A 21667-nucleotide genomic window follows, 5' to 3' on the forward strand; every position below is an offset into this window, starting at 1 on the left:
TTTTTTCGCTGTAAAAAGTTTTCTTCCCACGCACAACGGACACTAATGTTTTTGTCACTTTTTATGGAATCAAACTCAAAATAAGGTCAGTACTTCCACGCTTTAAACGCTGCACGCTCACACTCTCTCCTGCACTTGATATATGATCCATTGTTGATCTGCACACAGCTGTTGCCACAAACGTCGCACTCGCTTACGTCACTGTCATGAGACATTCTCGCAAAAAAATCAAGGTTTTAGTAACTCAGTAACGCAGCGTTCCTACGGGAAAGTAACGGTAATCTAATTACCGTTTTTGCAATAGTAATCCCTTACTTTACTCGTTACTTGAAAAAAGTAATCGGATTACAGTAACGAGTCACAAGTAACTCTGCTCATAGTATTTGATAGCCAGAAGTTTAAGCAATATTTGTAGAGCACCTGATTTGTTTGTTTGTTATTTTTTCCCTCAACCCTTCTGAATTTTTATTATATATTACCACACTGTTGAGGTGAAAGTTTTTCTTCTCAAAACCTAATTGTAGATGCAATTTAATAACACCCACCAAGAGCAATTCTGTAAACTACACACAAATAATGTTTCCAAAGTTTTATAAGACTTAGTGCTCCCTCCCTTCAGATGATTCATGCTGTTGTATTCAGGCTAATACCTCACAGCTGAATCTCATGAGTCAGCACTGAATGCATGACTATTAAGGCTAATAAAATATACTGGTTAGCATCTTCTTGCAATTCAATAAACTGATGCCAAAAGTCCATATTTTCTTTTTCAATTTCTCTAAATTGATATCCGCACCACTGTGACTTAACAAAATCAAAGGGTTACTGTGACTACTCATAAGAAGAAACTCAGGGGGAAGGCAAATTAGAAAGCAAGTTATTTAACCAAACTGACACATTATCTATGCAAAGATTTATTATTTGTCAGTTCTGCTATTAATAGATAGTGACAGCTGAAGAGAAGACAGGAAGACAGGGAGAGAGAGGGAAAGGAAAACAGTGATACATCATTAAAACTGAATGATAGCGAGAATACACAGACATGCTAACACCACAATGTAGTGATTTAGAGCATAATTAGCATGCTTGACCTTCTTAAGTTTTAAGTCTTTTAATGTATTTACCCATGCTTTCTCTAATACCTCCAGTTAGAGTATTTTAAGTGTACTTATTGAAGTTGTTGCATCCATCTCAGAGGCTCCCCTAAAAATGTAATGAGAAGGACTAGCCCATCGGTCTAAGATATTAACAAATGACAATGCATGAATAAAGGTTACACATCAAGTTTAATGGGCACATTTTTGTTGTTGGCACTACAGTGGATTTCTTTGTTCTAGACAGCTACCTGTGCCCTGATTTGTTGCTAAACATGCTTCATAATACCAGTGGAGGGGCAGTGCACAACAAATATGTGCTGTTATTCTCTTCTGCAACACTTTTCTCTATTTGTCATTATTTTATGTGTGTTTTTACTTTCATAGGCACTTTATTCATTTTTAAGTTCCAGTTATTTTTTTCAGTGCTAAATCAACCACTAGAGGTGGTTTTAAAATAAAAGAAACAATTCTGGGGTGTCTCAGACAGTTTAAAAGGTGTATTAGATATCGATGCATTTTTGATTGTATATGGTTTTAGCGAGCAAATTACACCCTTGACACTACACATCACAAAGATAAGGACATAACTACGTGTCAGGTCACCATCTCTTGCCAAACCAAAACCTCCCTCTTCTCAGTTCTATCTCATCTGTCTAAAGGAGAAGATTAGCACTCCATGCAGTTTTTCCCTATGCTAATGCTCTTGCTGTCTGGCCCGGGAGGGAACAAGCATGAACTCTGTCAAATTCAAATTTTTTATAAAACTGAATACTAAAGACAGACCCACTGCTTCCACCGTTCCACCCCTTTACCAGTTTCTCATTTGGACTGCTCCCTCGTGAAAGTACGCTGCGGCAGAGCACTTAGCTTTACCCAAGACATGTCAGCCCTCAGTGGATGTGACGACTGAGAGGAAAGGAAGATGAGGAGGAGGGGACTGGAGGTTGGGGTGGAGTGGCTGGCAGCGGGGGGGTGTATGCACACACAGCCTTGTTAATGGGTACACAATGTGCCGAGAGACAAGAAGCAGCACACTCCAGCAGACAGCACTGTCATCACAGGGGCTGAGACAAAGTGGGAGGGTGAGAGAGAGGAGAAGAGAAGGAGGAAGGGTCATTATTCTCCCACTTTGTTTATCTTTTATCCTTGGCAAGCACATAGACACAATAACAAAAGCATTAAACTCACGCGGGCACTGATTGACACACATGCAAGAGCACACTCAGTGATATGCAGGCAGACAAAGATGCATGTAGAAAGAGGAAAGTGAGCAAGACACAGATTCACACACGCAGCATGGTTAAGTGAATCTCCTGAATCACAAGCCAGTATTCAATTCATTAGGGAGCGCTAAGCAGCTGTTCTTGTCTAACCACATCAAGGCGAAGATTTAAAACATAAATCTCACACTCAGATAAGTCTGCTTTTCTAAGAGATGGTGGGAGTTTTCTAAATAATAGTCTGCCCTGAATTGATTTAAAACCTTAAGTCATAAGTAGCATAAAGGCTGCAGTATACCACAAATGAAATCAAAACCTGTGTATTCTCATAGGCAATTAAGGGAATTTGTGCCCTAAAACAAAACTTTCATTTCGCTCTAATAGCTGCAGTGTCCACGAGCCTGTAATACACAAAGCTACACAATGTTTAAAGTGACATTTATTTTAATTTGTTACATTTTATCATAACGTAAAAATACACACAGCTTCCTTTGTTCATAAACTTTAAACATTTTTTGCAGTGTAAATCCATTACACTTTTAAATAGCTGTCATGTCTGTATCCTCTTGGAATCGTGGCTGTTTGCTGAAAACAAATTTCCTCTGTGTCATCTGCTTGTTATTGACATATTTCCCTAGACAAGTAAAGTTTTGGCCAGCTGGTGGCACCAGGCAGCAAGTCAGGGGACTTTCACAGTCATTTGGATTCATGTGGGACATGAATATCTATTCCAAATTTCATGGTAAATTAACATATAGTTGGAACTCAAACCCTCTTAAATCTCTTGGTTGTGCCAGAGGAATACGCATCTAAGCTAAGAAGAAAAAGAAAAAAGAAAAAGAGAAGGACTATATAGGGAACATAAATATTTGCAGGACATTTCGCTGTCATTCAAAATGTGATGTTATTACATAGATAAATATAGATATTTTAGCTTGAATACAGTGCAAGTAGCTAGTTGATCGACTTAAAGTTCAAAGCCGGGAAAATCAATGCTCTAGTAGAGGTACCACGTGTTTTGTTATCTACTGAAAAAAGATAGCTTGCTTTAAGCCCAGAGCAAAAATAGCCAAAATACAAAATTAATAAAACTGGGATTCAGTCCGTAGTTGTAAAGGTCAAGATGCTGCACATAATACTTTAAATGATGAAATAACTGACTCCACAAACTCTACCATACCTGAAATTATTATGAAATGAAAATGGTTTAAAAGGGGTATTTTAGAATCAATTTAAAAATAACATACTTTAAAAATACCATATTAAAGCTCCAAGTCAAACACCTATATATTAAAAAATATAAATATGCTGACACACATTTTTTGAATTAATACACTTAAACATTAAACTAAGCCCAATGACGTCATTGTTCTGTGATCCCTCACACCAAAGTTGAGGAAAATACCCAAAATTAACTGAATGAAAATCTTGCCAACAATTTTAATGACAATTTTAGAAAAAAATCTTTCTAAAACTATTAGTATTTACTCTCATATATAAACAATATCTTCAAGCTAATTATTTAAAGGATTTTTCCTTGACACCAACTGATTAATGAAATCGTGACAACGAAGAGCTCCCATTAAACAGATCTGGGTGGCTTTTGTAGTGACATTATAAAAGCCATCTCTTATTCTATCAGTCTGTATGACTGTCCTATATCTATACTACTCATTCTTTCCAAACAACTGAAGAAAATTGTTTATTATAGGCATATTGAATGTTGTTATTTTTGTTGTTGTTTGTTTGTTGTTATAATTTTCAGAGGCGTCCTGGCAAAGTAAATGAATGAATTAACAAATGAATGCCATATCACGGCCTTAGGTAGATGCTCCCTGTCATCCTCTTTCATTGCTACTAATGTCTGAAGTTAACTGAGTGCAACATGTTTTCATAATGCCTGTGCAATGTGTAATATAGTATGTAGGCTTAACTACAGCTTATCCCAATATAATCTTCCTGTCACATGGATACATGGGAAAACGTTTGAGGGGAACGGAATGCAAATAGCTTTCAATTTAAAGTTCATACTTTAAATAATTCATACTAAAATGTTCATGTGCCACTGTCTAGGTGAACTGAATTAGTGTTATTTAAATGTTAGCATCCTTAGGGTAGTTTTAAGATATTTTTAGTGATTTAGGTTACTATGGTAATGTATCTTGGGAATTATAGCTTTTGGGAAGTTCATTTCACAAACAACTATGTTATAATATGTCATCATGTTTGGATTTTGCATTTCATTTGTGAATATATTAAACTGAATAAACATCATTCTGTCTCACAGAATGACAGAAAGTTCACGGGGAGAACAAACTCCACCTGGAAAGGCTCCAGCGGGTTGGTAGATTTCAACCCAGGACCCTGTAGAGTAAAAGGATGTGTGGGGCTCACCAGCACACTACCATGTCACCCACCTTGTTTGAAATGAAATGTACCAAATTGTGAATCTGACTTGCCAATCATATGGTAAACTTCACTGCATATTGATGCTGTTTTTCTCAGCCCATAAACTTTGTGGACAGTTGTTTGTTATGGTTTCTATGCCCTCTCTGTGCTCTCCTGTTTGTCTGTGTGGGCTTCATCTTTGTTACACTTTCATTTAGTTCCTGTTTTATTTTGAAGGTTATTTTACTTCTGTGGCTTCCCTCATTCTTTACTTTGTTCACCTGTGCAGTTGCTGTGCTGTCTGTTTTTATTTTTCTTGTTTTCCTTCTATGTTCTGAACTTATTTTCCTGAACCTCCCTGCAGAACTATTTTTTATGTTCTCTAAAAGTGATTAAATTCTTGCTTTTCTTTTTGTTTGGCCTATTTTCTTCTTTTCTGTCTGTCTGCTAAAGAAAAACACAACACTGTCCCATCAGCAAGCATATTCTATCATTACAACTAATATTGTATGCCAATGATTACCTTTTTCAAATTGTTTCGTTTAAATTTCACTACATTTCCAAGATTTTTAATAATGTTAATAATGCTATTTCCTCAACAGTGCATGGCACATTTATTAAAAGGCTATTTAGCTTTTTTCAGATGATCGTGTGTATTTGTCACATTTAGTCAGTAGCAGTAGTTGGCATTTAGTAGCTTGTCAATATAGTAAAAGAAAATCTGCCTTAACATTTGCTAAATAAACACCAGAATGAATCATTTGAGTTTTAGCACCATTTAATGTTTTAGGCATTAATAATAAAGGTAAGAAGTGTAAACAATAATGCGTCTAATAGCAGCAGCATGGTGGTCAGCACTTCCTCACAGCAATATGTGTTTATTTTGCTGGGTGCCTTGGATAATTTGTCCAGATTCTTACACATATCTGTGCTGTTTTCAAATGCATCTTTATCATCATCAAAGCCCAAATTTACTTTGAGGATGCTCGTATCATTTTGTGGGGTCATACAGACTCTGGTGGTAATGTTAAGGGTCATTGTCATGCTTGAGAATAAATTTGGGAGAGCCAATACTTTTACCCTGCATTTAAAACCTTTAAAATATTTGAAGCAGTTTAATCGTTTGGTTTTGTCGAGTTTTATCGCTTTTAAACATGATTTTTAATGAATTCTGGGGAACAGTTAAATAAGCTGCATGTGTTTACCTCACATCTTTTTCATCTAATGCTGAAACACTGATCCCTCAATTCAGCACCCTCGTTTGATTCACAAGCACATCATTTATTTTACTGATTTTTTTATATCATTAATAAAAACATGTTTTCCCACCTAACAAAAGACCTACATTTCCTTTAGACACTTTTATTCCACTGGTATCTCCTCCACAGAGACGAACTCAAATTAACCAAACACCAGCTTGAAATCATTTTTCAACATAAATGTTGGCCCTGAACTAGCAGCGGACATCCCGTGTCATAAAAATGAAAATATCAGTAATATAAAATCAAATCCCTTTTCACTGTTCCTCTCAGCTACAAATGAGCAAGAAGTAATAAATATCACATTAAAATGTAAAAGTAAGTCTTCAATGGATTATCATGACATAAATATGTCTGTAGTTAAACAGGTTATTCTGAATATTGCTAGTCCCTTAACATATATCTGTAATTTATCATTTCAGTCCGGTTGTTTTCCAAAAAAAATGAAAATTGCGAAAGTAATACCACTATATAAAAGTAATGACAAACACAGTTTTACCAATTATAGGCCTATTTCTCTACTGCCTCAATTCTCAAAAATTCTAGAAAAACTTTTTAATTCAAGATTAGAAAAATTCCTTGAAAAACATCAAATAATAAATGTTGGTCAGTATGGTTTCAGAACGCAAAGAACCACTTCAATGGCGATAATTGAGGCAGTAGAAGAAATTACTGATACACTGGATAAAAATAAATATGCAGTTGGTATTTTTGTTGACCTCAAAAAGGCCTTCGACACAATCAATCACTCAATTTTACTGGATAAATTGGAAAGATATGGTATTCGAGGGAAAGCTGGTAACTGGTTAAAAAGTTACCTAACAGGTCGGGAACAATATGTTAGCATAGGGCATTACCATTCAGAGAAACTTGGTATTACATGTGGTGTTCCCCAAGGGTCAGTGTTGGGACCAAAACTTTTCAATGTATACATAAATGATATTTTTGATGTTTCTCAAGTACTTAAACTCATACTGTTCGCAGATGACACCAACATATTTTTCAGTAGCGATGATTATACTGATCTTGTAATGACTGTAAACAGGGAGCTAAAATTAATAAAAAAATGGATGGACATAAATAAATTATCATTAAATATAAATAAAACTAAAGCAATGTTTTTTGGTAATTTAAAATATAATATAGAATTACCAATTATCATTGAAGGTGTACCAATTGATAATGTGAGTGAAAACAAATTTTTGGGAGTTATAATTGATAACAAAATTTCATGGAAACCCCACGTCAGACACATAAAAACCAAAATTTCCAGAAGCCTCGCAGTTTTGAACAAAGTGAAACAATTCCTTGATAAAGATGCACTTCGTACTCTGTACTGTACCCTGGTTCTTCCATATCTTACATATTGTGTGGAAGTGTGGGGAAATACATATAAAAATACAACTAATCCATTAGTCACAGTACAGAAACGAGCACTGCGTATTATTCACAAGGCTGGTTATCTAGATCATACTCACAAACTCTTTCTTCAGGCAAAGTTACTTAAATTCCAGGATCTGGTTAATTACAATACATCCATAATTTTGTATAAAGCTTTTACTAAACTTTTACCGGCAAATTTACAAACTAGATTTGAAATTCGAGAAAAGGTTTATAATGTGAGAGGCTTTGGAGAATTCAAATTACCCAGAACTCGAACAACCCGTAAAGGCTTTTGTGTGTCTGTATGTGGTGTGAAAATCTGGAACAGTCTGAGTTTACAATTGAAACAATGCAAAAATATTCATAGATTTAAATTTCTCTACAAACAGTTGGTCTGGTCACAGTATACTCAATGATGGGTTTTAGTGTGCTCTGTAATGTCTGTCCTCTTACCATTGCTGGTATGGATTCCAAAATAAAAAATAAAGTGTGCGTATGTATGTACACATATGTACTTGTGTGTGTAGATATATATGTATGTATATGTATGTGTGTCTGTTACTTGTAGTTATTACTGCCTGTTACCTGTGGTAATGCAATTTATAATTTATATATTCTGTATTCAGTTATGAAGGCTCTAATTGTTGGTTGCGAGCTGCCGCTTAGATGCTTGTATCTGCCCGGGGCTGTTGATGGGTCTGTATGCAATGATGGGCGTAGCTGCGGGAAGTTTATTGTTTTTTTTTTGTTGATGAGTGAGTATAGGGGTGGGATTTAATAAGTTTTCTTCGTCCCACTCCTTTTTCAGGCAAGTTTTGTTTTTTGTATTTTATGTTCAATATAGGTATTTGTTGTGCCTGAAAATGAATAAATAAATGAAAATGAATGAATTTTCAGCTGGGTGTATTATTTATGTGGATGTAACTTTTAGCACAACCAGAGCATTTGGTGTCATTTCTTTGCTTCCCCATTGGGGTTTATTTACTGAATCACCACCCTCCACAGGAAACAGACACACCTGAAGTTGCAACATCCAACAGCTGTTAAGGGATCTTGCTAATTAAAAGCTATGAGTAAGTGCCACGATTCGGGTAAGGTACATTTTTGCTATTCTAATGGTAAAAATATTGTATATCCGTAATTCTAAGTAGCTAATGAAAAGGAACAAATAGTAGAGCTATAAAAATATAAACTCAGATGTCATTCAGAGTTCTCCATGTCAGAATAACGACTTTGAACTGCAGTCCTTTCACAGTACGCACTCTGAATTACTTAAGCAAAGCTTCTGTGTTTATACTTGCTGTCAGGAACAATAAGCTCATGGGCAACATGGTGGGCAGTCATGGTGGCAGTGGGGATGGTGTAGAGGTCACAGAGACATAAACAGAGTAAGGCACAGGAGGGAAGGAAATGCAACAGAGGATCTGGAAGGGATAACCTGAGAACAAAAAAAATCAGTGGCTGCTTTTGTGTGTGTGTGTGACAGTGCATGACTGTGCATGAGCAAACCAGTGAGTAAGCAAGTCTGTATGTTAGTGTGAGAGACAGAGTGAGAGACATGTCTCCACCAGTGTTGAGGGCAGCAGGTTTTTGGCAGAAGCAGCGCTTTCGTGGGCGGAGGTAATGAAGAGGGGAAGGGAGAGTCGGAGGAGAAAGAGAGAATTTGGCCGTGGTACCGATGCCCAGCCATGTGGCGATGGAGGGGTCATGTCAAGCCTGATTGGCTTTAGTTTCCTGATGGAGGTTGACCTTGAGATGCGTCTGCCTTTAACCGACTCTGCTTGGTGAACACCAGGCGGACACATTCACATACTCTGTCCCTAAGGCCACAGTTAGCAGGAGACAACCATGCATGAGAGTGCACAGATGTGCACTTCACATCCTAACACACACTTCATTATCTATTTTCTCATTTACCTCTTGTATTTTCTAACTGGAGTTCTCTTAAATTGTTTGTACATACGATTTAAGCACAAATAAGTTCTGATGAGTGACTTTGTAGCCTAATGTTCTTTCTTGTTACTTGTTACTACCATATTTTCAGTTTTCCCTCCTTTTTTTTAAAGGTGGTAATATTTTCAAGTGTAAGTGATCAAACATTACTCTTGACCTGCATTTACATGGTCTCTATGATGTTAAATTACAATGTGTTTAAAGTTATAAGACCCAAAGGCGCATGAGGATCTTCCAAATTACATTTGTTCTGGGCTGAATATTGTAACCGTACACAGACACATATTTCATCCTCGCTAACAGTGAATGAATCTGAAAGGTTAGCCGGCACCCAAGGCACCTACGGTGGTGAAGGTCACACATCTGAGTGGTTCGTGGAGGACATGGGTAAGTGATCCCACCTTGAAAAACCCTGATGACAACACATTAGCTGGCATCCAGGGAGCAACTGTCAAGACACACTTATACACACGGTTCCACATAGTGCCACACAGGGGATCCTGTTTCACCATTAAACATGTGATCTGATTTGTGGGAAATCCTATCAAATTGCACACATGATCCATGTACCCCCTTTGGGGAATAAATATCGAATCAACACTTTCAGCAGGTAAAGCTTGCAGCCAGAAGACCAAGCGTTTAGGTCTTAGTAATCATTGGTACCCTAACACAAGCCAACTTGCATATAGTTTGTTACATGCCAGTGAGGTTTTACTGTCCAGTGATTTACTGTTCAGACTTTAAGACATTTGCATGACAATAACACTGGCATGCTGGTATTAAAACATGTTTATACAAATGTAGCTGATTGATATTTTCATTATATATCAATAACATAACCCTGTACAGGGTCAAAATTCAAATTGTACCTTCATCTCCTTGTTTCAGACCTTGCTTCTTCTAGGAAACAAGACAACAAAATGTGGCTTTGATGGATTGTAAAACTCAATTATTCAAATGAATGTGTGTGTGTGTTGCAAACACCATTTCTAATGCATTTTCCTATTCAGCTTTATAAAAGCCAGTCTGCTTGATGACTGCTGCTTGTTTTTAAAGCCTACACTTTGAGATAAGTGCTGAGCAATTTTGCGAACGAGTTGCATGGTCCCTGTGTTCAAAGATAACAGAAGACATGAAGACACACACACACACACACACACACACACACACACACACACACACACACACACACACACACACCCTTGCCTGAGAGTCTTATCTTTGACAAGGGGAAAAAATAGTCATAACAGTGAATGATTTGACTGGACTAACTGATCAGTTGGGTAAATTGCAGACATTGTTGCATTTGTATCATAGAGTATGTTATTCTGAAAGGATAACTGGGTAAGTTCACACATACTTTTACATGGGGTTGCATATAACAAGTACATCAGAATGTTCCTGTACACTGTCGACAAAAGTTACTTTAACATAACAGTTTTAACACCACCTTTTGTGGAAATAATCGAAATTTAAGGTATTCACTAAAATATAGGTTACGCACCAGTCTAGGGGTACAGGAACGTAGCATAAGAGTTACAAAAAAAGGAAGTCACCCCGCCCTGGTCCCCAAAACCATACACAGAAAAAACAATTTCTTAGTGAATGGTGGTTTATTTGTCTACACTGAAAATGAAGCTCTGGGGTGAACAAAGGCCAAAATAACAAACAAAACAAGCTAAGTCAGGAGATGAGGTGAGTGGCTATTTACAATGTGCTATTTACAACTAATGTACACACTATATACAAAGCTCAGTAAGTCACGAGAATCACAAACACAAATGTCACAGGCTTTGGAAGCCAGGGTCAGGTCTGCTGCTGCTGTCAGTGTTTGGTAAGGAAGTTGGGGGGAAGCAGACACTCCACAGGAAGAGTCTTTTGTCTCTTCGAGGACTCTGGGGTAGCAAGGGAGTGTGAACCTTAAGGTGTGAAACAGCTGTGTACTGCCTTTTGTTCCTGGAGAAGGTATTTAACTGAGAGCCATGCTAGGCTCAGGTGAGACTCTGCTGACCGTCTGCCCCGCGATCATACAGGCTCTCCACCAAGCTTGGTTTTCTGTTCTTTGTTTGTGATTAAAGAATGTTAGCTACCGCTCACCGCTTGTCTGCAGGCTTTATTTAAATGGAAAACTTCCACAACACCCTCATCTCATCTGTCCTTGATTGTAGAACATATTACAGCTTTATGATTATTTTCATATCGAGTTTAGTGATCACGACGCACACCCCTTTGGTTGCTTTTAACTAACTGCTTCTGCTTGTGCAGGGCTGTGACGGTCTCCTCGCATTTACTAGATAGTACAAATATCAATATTTAGTGGAAATACCACAAAACACTATTCTGCATTCATAGTTTTGTTTCTATGGGTTCTATGCTGTAAAAGTAATCTGTACTTACGCAACAGAACGATAGAACAACACTTGATGTTAAAAGGCAGTGACATTTTACCATGAACTATATAGCTCCGAAACTTCGTAGAGGTTTCAAGCTCTCATGCACTATTCATGCTATATATATTTTTCCTCACATAATCTCTGCTGGATCAGGCAGCAGCTTGATTTTTCACAGTATGTGCTACACTATGTGCACATAGTAAAAATGGCTTGCAATTTGCAGACAAAGCCCTTAAAGGGCCCCCATGGTAACAGGAAGGATTGAAGTGGGGGAAAAGACCTAAAAATGTTTCTCTTGCTGTGTATATTCAGCCAAGCTGAGAGTTCCATGTTTTTTCAAATGTATTTCTAGCAAGTTTCCTACTGCAAACCTTTTTCTTGTTCATCTCCTGGGTCTAAATATAGAGATAGAGGAAAAGAGTGAGTGAGAAAGAGAAACATCTCACATTTTGTCAGATCATCCTTTTTGTGCTGATTTTTCCAATTATGGCTGAGTGACATGTAATGTAGCAAATGGTGAAGTTGTTGGCACCCGTTTTCACTGCAGACATCAGTTAATGAGCTTTTTATCATCTATTTATGTGATTTCTGTGAGAGAGCAGATGAAAGCGATGATATCTCTGAGAAAGTGCTTTCCAGACACGTCTAATTGTGATGAAATAAAATACCATTTTTCAAAACAACTGCTCAGCTTTGATCACACTGTTTTTAGACTTTGTTTTTTTGTAATTTTTAGGACCACTAAATATCTACATTCTGTCACTTTAAACTTTCTCTTGTAAAATACGGTGATATGATTTGTGCTGCCACAGCTGCAAACAGTGATATACTGCATCTGCTTCTTTCAAATGAATCAAAAGAGTAGTGACCCATCAACCTAATTTCTGTTTAAACATTCGACTGATGTTACTCCACTTCATATACTTATGACCAATACTATTAAAAAAATAGCTAAAAAAAAAAGCTAAAAAGTAGTTCAGACCCTATTGTATTAGTTTTATGAAGATTAAACATTCAGAGCCCTTAATTATATTTTTATTATTCTTAAAAAATCATATTTGGACTGTAGAGGTTCTGTACTCTTTGTATAAATTTCACTGAATTAAAATCGTAGTCATACCAAGTCATAGCGAAGTCTATGGTGATTATTGACTGTGTTTGCATTGATCTGACTAAAGGTCATATTACCTGAAAATATTCCCGCTGAAAGAATACTGAGTAAAAAAGCCAAACAACATGATTTTTGATTATATTATGGCACATATTCTTATATTTCCAGAAATTGTAGATCCTAACCAATTTACCCACCTAATTCATTCATTTGAGCAGGCGTATATCAGTATGATTCAGAATGAAGCAGAACATCGAGCAGTTGGACAGCCTTAGTTTTGTTTGTATATATTCATAGTAGAAAATTACTTTTCCTGGGGGTAAAAGCACAGATAGAGACTGCTTGCAAAAAAAAAAAGAAAAAGAAAAAGAAAGAATTTTCAGCTTTAAACATAATTTTTCTATCTGACTATTTTGCCTGGGAATATAGTTAATGATTCACTCCCCAGTTAAAAACAACAACAACAAATAGCCTTGTAGCACTCGTTTCAAGTGCAAGCACAGGCATAAACCAATTGGATCACATTATGAAGATATCTCGAGATTGAAGTCGTTGCTTTTGTAGTAATGAGTTATTATTCATCTCTGGCTCTCTTTGTCTTATCTTCCTCCCCTCAACCCCAACTGGCTCCTCCCTCACTTGCCTCGCTGGTTCTGCCAGAGGTTTTTTCCTGTTAAAAGGGAGTTTCACCAAAGGGCTTGCTCATAGAGGGGGTCATACAATTGTTGGGGCTTTTTCTGTTTAATCTGTATAATTGAAGGTTCTTTAATTTACAGTATAAAGAGCAATTGAATTAAAAAGTCTGGCATCAAACTGACGGAGTTTATCAGTTTAACGGTGCTGCTCATTTGCTAGCTTTGCGAATAATTGGTTGTTGTTGCTATGACAAATGCACATCAAAGAAACAAACGAAAAAACTAAAAAAACAAACAGACAAAAACAACATAGGCTCCCCCACCATCACACACTGAAGCAACACCTACTTGTAAAGCGTGTATTAATGCATATGCATTATTCATGCCTCAATCTGGTGTTTTTCCATGTGGTCAAAGCCATTAAAAGAGGGAAAGAGTAAGTCTGGAAACCTGGCAACCATCTTAAAACACCTTCAAACACTTACGTTCATTTCAGTGTCAGTGGTCACTTATAACACCACTTGCAAGAGTCTCCATGCTTTGAGGGTGGCTGTATCTCAGGAGGTAGAACAGCTAATCTATTAGGCGGAATGTTGGTGGGTTGATCATTGGCTGCTCTTGTCTGCATGCCAAAGTATTCTTGACCATGATAAACCTCCAGTTTCTCTCCTGGCATTCATTGTCATTGCTAGATAGAAAGCATTTAAATGTGCTTTGAGTTACTAATTAGAAAATTGCTTTATAAGGAACTAAACCATTTACTTTCTGGAATATGTTTGGTGCCAAGATTGAAATATCTAAAAATAGCATTTAAATTCAAGATAATTCTGTTTACGTATATGGAATCAGTGTATTCTAGAATTAGTGTGTAATAAATTAATTGATTTTTATGAAGCAATGCAAGACATAGACAGTATCACTCACTGCATTGGTGAATGCCACACACAGATCCCTCAGATGAACAGTTCTGCATGTCCTCCACCCTCTGTCCACCTCCTTTTTCCATCCTCATCCTGTGGGGATGTGGGGGAAATGCTGTAGTGGCTGGAGCGGGAGGGGTGAGACAGACACATCAGGCCTCAATGATTAAGAGTCCGGGTCCAATGACCATGAGTGTCCTCTTCTACTACACAAACACCTTACAGCGGCTCTGGTCTGGTAGAGTGTGAACCCTCCCCACCTTGCTTGGTCAGAGGCATGGATGGTGTGTGTGTGTGTCTGTTTGGGGGGGGGGCATATGGCCTGTCATCTACTTCTGATGGATGGGGGACATTACGGCTCTTGGGGACAGGTGCCACTGACGATTAAAGGCTCCAGCCAGTGGCTTGGAAAGAATGGAAGTGGAAAGAGGAGAGAGGAAGGAAAGGGAAACTGTTGCCGCAGAACGAGTAAACACAAACACTGCAGGGAGAGCAGATGTGAAGCGAGTAGCTAGGTGGAGGGGAAGGAGCAGGCACTGCAGGTAGAGGAGAAACAGATGGCAAGGGCAGGGTTTTTTTCTCTGGATTTGGATTTTAAGTGTGATACAATACGACTGCCTATGTATCAAGACAGTGATCACATGAGCTAACATACCTGCGAACAGGTGCACAAACACTTTGCTCTGTCTCTTTAACCCCCTTTTACTGACACAGCCTGCCAGTGTCCAACAGCTGATTGGCTGCTCTGTGCTGTGATGATGACATTTGTTTCCTAACCCAGTCAGTAAGCTATGGGGACAAGTATCCCCCAGGTCCAGGTTCAGGAGTAATTCACCTGTCTGTCACTGGCACTAGCCCTCCTCCCTGTCTTGTCACAGCATTTTGTCACAATTGCTCTTCCAGCTTGCCTCCACTGCCTCAGCTACGCACTGAAAAGCATTTGCGAGTTGAACGAGTCCACGTAAATGTTTAATTTCTATCTTCCTCATCAGTGCAAATACAAGAACCTGTGTTTTATCTGATATAAAGCAAGTGAGTGTCAAATTAAGCACTCGCTGTCATGTTGTGTCGCCCATAGGACCTTCCATTCCTAGATAATGATCGCAGCTCTAAAATTGAACCCCCTGTGGAGGTAAAATGTGACAAAAATAATCAGCGTGCTGCAGCTCATTTCCATTATCGCTTCCGATCATGGAGAGAAGGAAAGGGGCTCCGTTAAGAGGAAAGCCACGAGTGAAAGACAGAAGATAGGTAGGAGAAAGCAGCATTCCACTGGGATTGGGCCTCTATTTGTTGATGCCAAGTTCAGGAGACTGATGGTGGAATTGAATCTCTACAAAACCGAAGGAAGGAATAATAGGCCCCAGCTGAGAGAATGGAGCTATACTTTGAGTTTCTACTGGAGTGAAATGTACTGCCATCAGCAGGAAAAAAGAAGGACCCGAGTGGGAACCAATGTCTATCTCTGCAATACCAGTGATTATCTGGAAATTGCCTTGACATTCAGCTATAATTTGCTTTGTAATGACTGGAAATAGTTGGGGATGAGTATTACCAGATTGCTGTAGTATCCAAAATTGCAACTGTGAAAAACAGCGTTTTCACATTTGCAAACAGCAGGAGGAACCACTTCATCAACACCCCTCCTTTTCCAGTTTCAGTTGAGGCCCTTATTCTGATCCCCTAGTCGTTGTTTTTTTTTTCCTTTTCAAGAAAGAAGGAATACATCAGTGTTTACTGTTGTAATGTCTAATGTTTGCTCATCTGCTTATCCATAATCCCTCAGCACACATTCCCTCTCCTCCTTGGCCTCCATATTAGGGCTTTGCTGTCATTGATGGATTAATTCCTCTGAATTTCTCAGGGATGATGCAGAGCTAAAACATACTATGAGCCATGTCTGACTGTCACAGCCACCACAGTGTCTCTTTGGGTTGTTTGTGTTTTTGTACTAAGATGAAGTAGGAGCTTTTGAGTGGGAATTCAAAACACATTTAAGTAACAACAGCACTAGAAGCACATTGCTTCAGATTGACTTTCTGACCCGTTCAACCCAGTAAGTCAGTGTGTCGTACTAAAACGTACGTTCTCTTTCACGTGCTGTGACAACCAAAACTAATTAGAAGTTTGAGTCCACCAACTGTTTATGGTCTTTTAAAGCACTTCTAAACAAATAGTGCATAAACCAAAACTTTTTAGCTCTGCTCTCCTAAAACCAATGCATTCCAGCTAATTATAATAAAAGTAGTGTTCCTTCTCAGTTAGTCCATGTCTGATAGGTTGTCATGTGGGTTTCTGCTTCCTCTTGAAAGTGTCCCTTTATCAGTGAATCCACACAGATACTGTTCTGAGCCTCTTGCCAGCTTATCTCTGTTAGACTGTTAATTAGTAGCAAGTGCAGCAATTACACTCAAATATCCTGAGCAACAAAGACACAAAAGATGCCCCCCAAACCTACTCCCACCCCCGCCTTACACTGGCCTTAAAACTAGACCATCTCCCACAAATGACAGAAAGGAGAAAGGGGTGAAGAGAAGGAAATGAGGAAGGGAGATTTTTGAGCAATACAAAGACAAAAATCGGATAAGACTCTGCTGTCGTTTTTAATTGGTTTGTCTCTCCTGAGAGGAGCCCCAAATCCGGAAGGTTTTAGATGTTGAGCCTTTTTTCCATATATGTCTGTAAGTTTGAAAGTCTGTCTATACATGAAGGCAATTTTGCACGTATGTAACACCACAGTGGAGGAAAATAATGCTCATTTTCCAGCTCAATATTTTTACGCTTGGACCCTTAAATAATCCTTATTTATACTATAACTAAACTTGGCACAGCCGCTGTCTAGAACTGTCTTCTGATTGGCTGTCCCTTGTAAACAAAAGGTTTGCACAGCAGCTGGATGTTGGCTCTGCATGTCTGAGATGACCATAGGCACATCCACTCTGCTTGACATCGTACAGGGTTAAAAAAGAAGTTTGAGCCTGAGTGTGTGTTTGTGTTTGAATTTATTTATCCTTCTTCTGAATATAGTCACAGTTGTGTCACATTGTGTTTCCTGTTTTATTTTGACAGTTCCTCGTCATGTGTGTTATGTTCTGCTTTGCTTCCTGTCTCTTGTCAGTTAGATTCCTTTGTGCCCCGGGTGTGTCCTCTCTGCCCTGATTCTTGTGTATTTATTGTCTGACTTTTCCCCTGATCTTTGTCATGTCTCCTTTCATTCAGTTACGTAACTGTGAGTCCTAGATCCCAGTTTAATTTGAGTTTTCCGTTATTTTGTATTTCATTTTCTGAGCTCCAGCAATAAAGTCTGAGTTCAGGTTCTGTCTCCAAGTCCATCCTAGTACTTAGAAGATGTACCTATTAAAGTTTTCAGTGAGTGCATGTATGTACATCCCAGCATAATTCATTCAGAAGATTTGTTGACATTTTTCTTTTGTTCCAGGAAGTTTTTTTATAAGAGGAAAGGACCAACATGATCTGAATTAGATCTAGCTTGTAGTCTCCACTTCCTGCAGATTCCTTTAATTGTGTGCACTGCTTCTAAATATGGACTGGAGATGCCTTACATGCAGAGGAAATATTGCCATCATTGGAATGTCAGAAATCATATTTAACCCATATTTGAATAACATTTTGAGAAGATAAATACAAATATAAGAGCAATTTGAGATGCCAAGGGGCCCTAAAGTCAGGGATTAAGAGAACCAATTTTTTGCCCATTACACTAGGCCAAGCTGCAGTAAATTGCACTAGTCTTTATCTTGATTTAGAGAATGACTATAGTCAATGATGACCTTCACAACAAGAACACAGAAGGACACAATATTGCAAGCTGTATGGACTGCGCTCCGCTGGATGTGTCATTATTTGAAAGCCCTCAGGTGTTAGCTTGTTCTCCTCACGTGTGCAATTGGCTGCTCTGTGAACAGCTGACTAGACAGCAACCAGGAAAATGGCAACCATCTGGCAGCACTGGGGATCCGGGTATCTCCCCATAGCATTCATTATGGGCAGCAGAACTCCAAGGGAAAGTTGAAGCACAAATTAGGATGTAGCACATAATCTTTAAAGGTTTGAGAATGCTTCAGAATTATGTTTAATTCTAGAGGGAGTTGGTAATCTGCATTAGATAGCATCTGTAACAGCAGGGTGTGTGGTATATCAGCTACCGAGACATTTAACAGACAATCATCAACTCATAACTTCATAAGCGCTGTACTACAGTAAACATCTGGCTCCTTATGGCAGCACTCAAAATCACAGGATTTTGAGCGTGTCTTCTGCAATTATACATATAGGTGTTTGCATGTGGGAATTTGTTTAGTTTTATCACTGCTGCTCTATCTAAAATCACTACTTTCAGTGTTTCGTTGTGCCCCAACAGACACACACACACACACACAGACACACACACACACACACGTGCCCTTCATATCTTAGTGAGGACATCTAATTGACATAATGCTTTCCCTAGCCAATTATCCCAACCCTAACCATCCAAAATGAATGCCTAAACCTAACCATAACCTAACTGTAGGAATTTTGCCAAGAGTTTTGGCCCCATAAAGGACTGTTGATCCCCACAAGTACTGTAACAGTTGAATTTTTGGTCCTCAGAAAGATGTATATGTGAGAAAACACACACACACACACACACACACACTGCATAGGAAAATAGGCTGAGGTATGATGGCAACTGTTAATTCAAGGTGACTGCTATCTGATGGCAATGATGTGGTAATGCTCACTGTGGGTGACTGAAGGCTCACAGTCGCATCTCATCAGTTTTTTGATGGAGAAGATTTAGTGAATTCTTTGAAATACCCTAGACAAGAGCAACCATCACCATTACTAATACTGTTTATATGTTATTTTTTTGCAGTGAAGTACCTGGATGTCTGATAACATTTCTACATCATCACTAGCAAATATTAAATCAGCAGCTGCCATTCAGTTACAAAAATATTATGGACCTTGCACCGGTAATTTCTGCTTTTAAACCAGTCTACAGATGATTTAAAAACACTTAAAAAAAAAGCAGCAAATGATTTCAATAACGTTGCAGTTTCATCACTGCAGATTAACTGATTGATCTTGTTTTGCCACACTAAATTGCCACACAGACTAAGAGTTTGTGTGTTTTGTTTTTGCTTGTGTGGATTCTCTCAAGGGTGCTCCGGTTCCCTCCCACTGTCCAAAGACATGCAGTTAGGTAAACTGGTGATTCTCTAATGGCCCTATGTGAGACTGTGAGTGTCAGCAGTTCTGTCTGTGTCACACCTGTGATTGACTGGTGGGTCAGGCTTCAGTCCCATGCTACTCTGAACTGGATACACAGTGAAGTAAACAGATGCATCTAACAGATATTCCATTGCTCCACACCAGTGCTAATTTGACTGACTAATAATTTTCTTTAGAATTTTCATTAACGATTTTTTTTCCTGATGAAAACAAGACAAAAACTAAATAAAAACGAATGCTTAAGGGCAAAAACTATGATAAGATGATATGACACTTTCATCAACAAGTACAAACAAGGTCAAAATGTCCTGGAGAGACGAGATTCAATCAGAAGTAACCTCTCTGTGCAGTGAGGACAGATACACACATTTGATCTGTCGCCAACAAATGCCAATCCGGGCCAGGCGGAGGAGATCCCATGCTCTCTGTTTGTCATGAAAACTCAACAAAATGTCAACGCATGGGAGGAAGGAAATTGTAGACATTTCACATTTGAATTCATGGAAATTAAATCAATGATAAAAACAGGACAAACTTTTACACTTTATATTTATATCAACTTTGGATTTAATCTTATGGTATTTAACGACTTAAAGTAGACTAGAATTAAAACAAAATAGCCTTTTAGTCAAAAGAGAACAACTAAACTAAATGGCAAAATTAGATACCGCTCCCCACTACACTGAAAGCATCAACCAAGCCAAGAGCTGATCCAATGTTTGTCTGTCTCTCAGCAAAAAACTACCGGCTAAGGTTTCAGGATACTTAGTGGAAAGGTGGATTGTGGGCAAACCAAGAACCGGCTGAATTTTCCAAAATGCTAAACGGAGGATCAGCCATGCTGGAGGATGTGCTCTCCTATTAGCAGCTTTAGTTTGTCTCCATTTGCATTCTGCAGAGTGTCATGGTGGATAACGCTTTGTGCCAAGTGCAGAGGTGTAAAATCGTTATTTGGACTGAAAGTGAATCGGCTAACAAGCAGTTGGCAAAGTCAAATTTTTAGCCTGGACACATAATTGGATTTCCAGTGAATGATTCCTCAGAATAATAAAAGTACAAAAACAGAAAGACAGACATATTTGTATCATATTTTTGCTTGTAGCTTCTTTGACAGCTGATCTTTGAGATCACCTGAGAGCTGACACCACACTGATCATCATCAGCATTTTATGGAGCACATTCCCACCCTGACTGGTAGAGACTGCCTTTTTAATCAACCTCATTAGAATTAGTTTAAGATGTCAGCTTATCTGACAGGGAAGTAAAAAAAATGTCCATACGCATGAGAGATATAGCACAGGACCTAACTTTGGGCATTTTTGACTATTTGATTTATGTTTTGGTCAAGTTTAGTAATCAAAACCGCTCTGGATTTGGTTAATCTGCACACGTTCCCATTGTTTATCATGTCAGAAAGGATATTTCTCCTATCTAGGCTTCTTCTTGATTTGCTTCATTATCCAAGGAGAAGTTCTGTAACAGTGACAAAACCTGTAGAGAACTTTTGGTTTTGGCGATATCCTTTTCAGAGAGGGATTACTGTTAGTCTTTTTGACTACCTGGCACATGGAAAAATGGGTAATTAGCTAACCAAACATCATTATGTGTCCACTGATGAAACCATAAGTTGCAAAAACTATCCTATTAAAATTACAGCACCTTTATGACCATGTTTATCTTTAAAGCTGCGGCTTTAGAAGGAACTGAAAACTGCATAGACTTCCTAGTTTCATGATCATTCAAATTCAAATTCAAATTCAAATTTTATTTGTCACGTACACAGTCATACACAGTACGATATGTAGTGAAATGCTTGGACAACTGCTCATGACCTAAAGAAAAAAAGGAAAAGGCTATGAATAAGATAGGAAATAAATATGAAAAATTAAAAAGGGTAAATTTAACTAGGAAGGAATAAAATATAAATTAAGGTTAAAAATGAAATAACTGTACAACACAAATTAGAATGAAGGGTAAATTTAACTGGGAAAGAATAAGATAAAATATATAAATTAAAGTTGAAAATGAAATAACTGTACAACAAAATACACAATATAGAACTATATAAGA

General features: G+C 38.1%; 1 long non-coding RNA gene across 2 annotated transcripts in view; it reads right to left on the reverse strand.

The window, feature by feature from the left end:
• Positions 1-21667, reverse strand: part of LOC146675427 (uncharacterized) — a 387382-nt gene that overhangs the window by 249512 nt on the left and 116203 nt on the right. The window lies entirely within an intron of this gene.

This window comes from Rhamphochromis longiceps, linkage group LG3 (genome assembly GCF_057381845.1).
Source record: "Rhamphochromis longiceps isolate RC_006_pf linkage group LG3, R_longiceps_female_GT1.1, whole genome shotgun sequence".
Classification (NCBI taxonomy): domain Eukaryota; kingdom Metazoa; phylum Chordata; class Actinopteri; order Cichliformes; family Cichlidae; genus Rhamphochromis; species Rhamphochromis longiceps.